Here is a 7284-nt window from a genome sequence, read left to right as displayed (position 1 = left end):
TTGGTGAGACAGCGCTAGTTTTGTAGCCTGTATTTTACAGTCTATTTTTATATTGATGTAAGTATTTCAAATGTGCGAATTATTGATTTTTAATGTCACAATGCCGTGAAAGTCATTTCTTTACTTCCGGTTTTACTATTCTTCCACACAAATTTGACCAGCTTGTAAAAGGTGGCTGTCCACCATCTGTTCGTGCAGAAATCTCACCTGACCGGTTTGAGCGACCTAATGGCGCATTTCCACCTCAGTTTAGGGTTTCACTGGTTTCATTTCTGTTTGAAATTTAGGAAGCAGACCAAAGAAGTTTCAAATTGACGTTACTCTCACAATGTCCTACTTTAAAGACGATTTATTTACTTTGACAACACCAGTTTGACGCCCAAGTGGAAATGTCCTGTTTGAGTGGAGCAGGACTTGATATTTCCTCCGTTACCTTCAGTTCAAAAGGACGGTCCTAATGTTGATTCCAAGTTTAATCTTATTAGGAAAAACAAAATGCACAATAGCAACATCTAGAGGACTGTTTGCACTACACCATGTCTCTACAACCGAGGAGCTTTATGTTTTACCGAGACTAAACCAGCAGGTGGGGCTGTTCACCATGATTGGAAGAGAAAGAAAGCCTTGCCTCATCAGCGATTGTTTAAGATTCAGTCCTCAAATTTGACCTCTACAAGGAGATGAGAAATAGCTACAGCTTTGTTCACTACCCTGCTGCCTAACAGCGACTGAGAGGCAGTTTAGTGAGTCAGTTGATAAAAAAAAAAAATATATATATATATATTTCAGTTTATTCTGTTTTATTTGATAGGGACGGTGCAATTTTACATAGTTCCAATGCAGACAATACAACACATAGCCATATGAAGATGCTATGGATTCTTTAAGATGGGAAAAACAAATATGTCAGAAACTGTATATTTGACAGGGCCCATTTTTCATCTGTTTGAAAAAAGGAAGAATGACATTGTCAGTGACTCTTCCGACTAAAAGGAGGACTTGACGGTTTATTGTATGGGCAGATCTACATCTTCCTCCTCCTTGCCTGCAATCATTCCATACCTACCCCCATGTCTACTATGAAGAATTAATATAGCAATGCTCGGTGCTGCAGCCCTCCCCCCCACTGCTCACTCCTTCTACCCCACAGTCGTCCTATTCAGCACCCTGGAGAGCTGCTGCAGGTATTCGGGCCGTCCTCTGCGAGATGGCTGATGAATGGCATGAATTGTATAGGAGAGATGTGAAAAAATGGAGAGAGGAGAAACTGAGGTAAAATTAACCTTGCGTGACAGAGGCTTGGCCGAGCAAGGACAGACGTCTCGGGGATGTATGTTTATGCATGAAGCAGCAGTCAGAGCAGCATTAGAGCTCACAGGAGGCATGAGTCTGGCCCATACGCACTGCTAATGAAAATAAATGAAGCTCACACTCTCCGTCTCTCCCCTATACAGGCACACTTCCATCATAATGCCAAAACACATCTTTTTTTCCCTCTGCTCCTCTAAGGTTCAGAAAATTATAATTTATAGTGCAGTGGTGTTTTCCATAATTGTCTATTGATGGAATATTATATTGTTTTTCATCTCAGACATATCAAATTCAACTAACCTGAAAAAAAATATTTCTAAATATTTATCATGAACATTTCCATATTAATTCATTGAGTAGATAAATTGTGTGTTTGTGTGACATTGCAGCGTCCTTGTATAGTTGGAAAACCCACCTACTATAAGTGGGCTGAATCCATGCCTGCTTTATCCTTCTGTCCGCACCTTCCCTGCTTCCTTGCCTTTCTGTTCATCGAAGGCTTTCAATTCCTAGATCGGCACTATTGTTTGAGCGCTGAGCGCCCAGCCCCCACGGCAGCGAGAGCCCCCACCACCACCACCATCACTGCTGTGTTACCAAAGAACAAAAGAGAGAGTGTCAGACACCACCCACTAGATCTCTTTCACACCAGAGCCCCCACCTCAGTTCCAGATGGGGTTGCCTTTTTTCAGGGTTTCTCTCAACCCCAAGAGTCCTTCAAAATGGAAGCCCCCCTCCCCCCAGAGCCCACTACTCAGCTGCCCGTCATCCACCTGCTCCGCCGCCACGCGCCCGTGGCCAGGGCACGTCCCCTCTCTATCCCACCCCACTAGGGAGTCCTATTAAAATCATTAACCACTTTTTTTACTGGGGTCTGCTTTCAGAACATTACTCCACCAGTAGTAAAAACTTTAACAACATTAACTCCTAAAAAGGAAGGACAAACCGACAATCTATCTTTTCAATAAAAAAAAATAAATAAATATCAACAATGGAAAAAATACACATGCAATAGCAGTAACAAGCAGTAAAAACTTTACTATTGACTCCAAAAAAGGGAAGGACAAGCCTACAATCTCTCTTTTTGATAAAAATAAATACCAACAATGGAAAAAATACACATGCAATGTTAAAAATAAAAAATGGTGATGGTTTTCTGCAACATTATCTGAAAACAAAAATGATTGCACAAGCCTTTCAACATTTTACTAGTTCAGTAGCTCTTAAAGTAGGACGGAGGAATTACGCCAGACTGAATATTGTAATCAATAATGCTAATCTAATCTAATCTCCATCCTGTGGTGGTGTCCTGTGCAGGGGCAGGCAGATGCTCATTTGTTTGTTTCTCTCAAAGCATCAACATGTAGCATCTTCAAGAGAATCTCTGCTTCAACCTCCACCCCTGTCTTGACCTTTCCCCTCCAGGGACAGAGAGTGAGGTGTAGCAATAAGACACATCTGCTACAAGACAGCTGCTAAGTCTCCTAATGTTGATCCTGCAGTCAGGGTTGGGGGGGGCTAACGGTAATCATTGCTCAATCACTTAAAATCTGCTTAATTGCTACAAAACACACAAACCTACACTTCTTGGTATTTAGACATGGAACAGTATATTGAGCTAATCAGACGAAGAAAGATGTGTTGCATTTCTGTGCTTAGTTTTGACTAACAAACTGTAAAGAATCAATTGAATGTATCTTGGGCAACAAACGCATAAGACCTAGCCACCAGTATGCAGAGCCACACTTTCTCCTCTGCCTACATTACATGCATGGATGCATGCTACGCTGTCACTCACTAACCAAGATTTATGGAAATATTCCCTTCCAGCTCCACTCAGTGCAGTGAACAGAGCACACTACTATTAGTGTGTTCCATTTTTGAATATATGCAGATATATGCATATAATATGTTTATGAGTTCTTTTCAGCATTTGCTTTAGACTTTTTACAGGTTCTCTGCTGCAGGAAATGACTAAACCCCCGTCACTATTACCACCACCCCCATCCCACCACCATCCTCCAGTCCCTAAGGGTTCAAGCACCCAAATCAATTGAAAGAAAGAAGAGTGCACTGTGGTCCTCCCCCTACATCTGTCAGGGAGGGAAAGCAGGAGGGGCCGCACTCATGGGCCGTACAGGGGAACAATATCACTCCATCTGTCACAAACCGTTTCATCTCTTATGGGATGAAATATAGCTCACAAATACATCTACCTCTGTATCATCTATGTGTATTAGCTTACTGGTGCCCAAGCCTCTACTAATTCCCAGAAGCATACGCAGTGGCTTTTTGTCTCATATTACCTTCCTCCCACCAGCCAGCACTCTCCAACCACCTTGCAAATTATGCTTTTAAGCCAAACAGCATGTTAAAAGAATTATTCCACTTCACACAGTGAACCAGTTAATGAAAATGAAAGTAACGAAATTTACATGTAAAAAGTTCCAGAATAAATGTGCAGAGCAGCAAACCTGTAAGCTTAATGAGAGAGAAAGCACATATTGTATTAGGAGGAAATAATGAAAAAAAAACAAAAACAAAAAAACGTAAGATGCAATCTGCTAATAACCAGAGAGCTCTTTCATATTCAAATGGTGCTGCTGCTGCGTTTGGAGGATGGGTGTGGCCGGCTGATTCTTCTTGCCTCCTGAGCTGTCGCGGCTTTGTGACGTCCACATCCCCCTTTCCTCGATCAAATTATGCTATCGGACTGGTCACTGTTCAGTGCCAAGGACAAAATGACAACCCAAACAATACCTATCAAAGTCCACGGATCTGCGCACTGATCTCCGACAAAACAAGGTAGCTCAGTGATCCGGTAAGCTGTAAGAACAGCACAAAATGGCCTGACTGTTTACTGGAGGGAGAAATGAAAAACAAAAACCCATATCCCCAAGAGCCATCATGCATCTCTCTCAGCAGCAGGTAGAGCTGCAATCTCAGTCATTCATATTTAATTCCACAAGAGTTTCCGGCCAGACTAATGTGCTATTGATTTCAAGTCTCCTATTACTGAAACGGGGAGGGCCATGAGGGAGAGAGAGCTGGACTAAAGGGAGTGAGAGCAAGAGATTGAAAGAGGAGAGGAGGAAAAATGAAGATGGAGGGGGAGAAAACAGTGTGCAATGGCTAAACCAGTGAGTTTTTCTAGGAAACATTATCATATTCCATTTGGACAGCCCATGTTATCTATCTAATAATCTGCTCTTTCTCTGTCAAGTAGATACGGAACAAATTCTACATGAAAGCACAATGAGTACATTTCAGGTTGAGGCAGGAAATGTGTTTTATATTATTTATTGCTCATTAAAAGTCAGGGCATTTAGACAGTTCATGAAGCTAAAAACAGCTCAGCTTAACGGGAGCAAGCATACTTGCACCTCTTCTATTCGTTTTATGTCTGTCACTTGTGTGTTTTTTTCATGTTGGATAGAAAAAGTGCAGCAGTAAAAAGAGCGAGAGAAAAACAAAGAGAATGTCTAAGAGCTTTGTGTATTTAAGGTCTCTCCCTAGATACCGACTCAGACAGGACAAAATGAAAGATTAATAACCACGGCTTTATATCTAAAAAGGTCTTGAGTAAAACATGGTCTCTGTAAAAGAGGTTAGTCGTTCACCCAACCTCAAAGCAACATGAACATTCATACACACACTCATGAACATACAAAGGTGGCACAGTTGATGTTCACATGTATTAATATATACCTGCATGTTAATGTTTTTTTTCTGTAATCAAATAATGAGAATGTGGCACATAAACATTGCCTGATAAGGTTAAACATATCTCATACTGTACTGAATACATACAAACAAAAGACACATAGCTGTTCACTGAGAATTAAACAGGCACAAGGAAAGCAGAATATAATCCGTAAATAAAAAAAGATGACAAGAGCGTCTACTTCAGAGACTTCCTCCCACCAGCCTGTCTACTCTAATAATAGCCCAGAGACAACACATCCAGACAGACAGAGGGAGAGAAAGATATAGAGAAAGAGAAGAGAGAGACAGAGAGAAAGTGCAAGAGTGAACCCATGAGGGAGACCACAAGAAAATTGCCAAATACATAAAGGGTTGAATTAGGCCAGTTGCCATTATCAACAAATGTCCTTTTAAAAAGAGGCTAATTTAATTTTGGATCTTTTCCTGAAAGCAATAACTGCTTCACTGCTGCTGCCACAAAACCCTGAACTGCCAAGAGCCAGGCCTAGTGGAGAGACCACTGAATTAACCAGACCTGAGGCTGAATCATCCTACCCATCCCCCAGATACACTGTCATAGTGTCACTCTCTCGCTCTCCCTCTCTCCCCCTCTCTCCTTCTTACACACACACACACAAGGCCACTACATTACCGCAGGGCAATGGCAACAGGCATTCATTTTGACGTAATACTACGAGAATAATAGAGATGAGAAACAGAAAAAGCTAGGGTAAGGAATTCAAAACTACAGGGTTTTTCACAATTTACAAAGTTAAGTATCATCATATATTTACTATTCAGAGTTCAAATACATAATACATTTATAAATCATATCCTACTGGCATATTCTTGCTGTTCTGGTAGTGCTGTATAGACAAAATTGTAAAATAAAAAGTAAAGATTCTATGTAAAATGTATGCATTATTCTGCTCCTTCTACTGTATTTTCTATGCTAATTGCATAGTTAGCAGTGTGAAGCTTAGTATGCTTCCTCTGTGGGCTTATGAACTTCAAAATCAGTGAACTAATTTTGTAAATGCTTTGAGCTTTGAGTTTATCCGTCTGACACCAAAGAGCATTCCATGATATGCCAGAGAAAAAGGACCATTGCAACAAGACTCCTAATCACCACTAGTGAAGGAACCCTAAACAATAAGAAAATAATCAGTAGAATAACAAAAAGCCTTTTAAGTAAAACCAATGCTTGATCCTTTGATTCAGTAATGTACAATAGGCGCTTCAAATGCCCTCTTACCCACATGGAGGATTCAGCTGCTGTGCTACTAACCAGGGCTCTAATGAGGGGCCACAATTAAGCCCATTTATTCACATTAAGTGTGAACTGTAAGTGGGGCTGCAGTCAGTTGACGGACCTGGGTGCCTTTGTGTTACAAGAGCTGCTTTTATTCAGCAAACAAAGATGGAAAAAACACAAGCACCTAATGACCGAATCTCGCTGTCTCTTCTCAGACGTTCATACACACCGGCAGAAACACACACAAACGTGTGTGCAAGCACACATAGACACACACTTTTCCTCCCTCTCTAACAAACTGACTCAAAGGCTCCAACGCATCCAGGCTGAGTTGAGTCACTGCTTGACAGAACGGTGGGGGCGGGGTTAAGACAGACTGACAGTGGGGCTCCATCTCTATCCTCTTATTAACGCTTAACGAGTGCTTTCCTCATGCAATATTCATCTCCGCTAATATCATCCAAGCTCTGAGCCGAGCTTGCTACTTATGTAAGGCAATTATGTAAAATATCAGACAGGGCCCATGTTCAAAATCTGACTGGAAGAGAGCTGCAGGACAATGACAGAAAGAAAGAGGGGGTATACACGAGTGACCGGGAAGGAGAGACTGGAAGGTGGGAGAAACCACAAGAGACATACAGTGAGAGTAAATAAGTTACTTTTGTGCTATATCTTCATCTGACTATAGGCTGCAATCCATCCACAGATCCATCAAAGGCAAGTGTCAGTGTCAATAATGCAAACAATTATCTCCCTCACACCACCACTCCTTACAGCCAGAGACATCTGAGGACTCCTCAAGGTCAGTTAGGGAGAGCAGAGCAGAGAAACTGATTGTTGTTGCAGTAAAGGCTCACACCACTCCACTCACACACACGAGACATTCATTCTACACAAAGCACAACCTCCCTTCACCATCTCACTTCCTCACATGTACAGCAACCCCAGACTCGTACACAAATAAACAAACATACACTGATTTAGGGCCCCCCCCCCACCGCCACCCCCACCCC

This window comes from Morone saxatilis, unplaced genomic scaffold (genome assembly GCF_004916995.1).
Source record: "Morone saxatilis isolate NCDOM2014 unplaced genomic scaffold, NCSU_SB_2.0 Contig14, whole genome shotgun sequence".
NCBI lineage: Eukaryota > Metazoa > Chordata > Actinopteri > Moronidae > Morone > Morone saxatilis.
The sequence above is the reverse complement of the archived record's forward strand: the minus strand, read 5'-3'. Positions refer to the sequence as shown.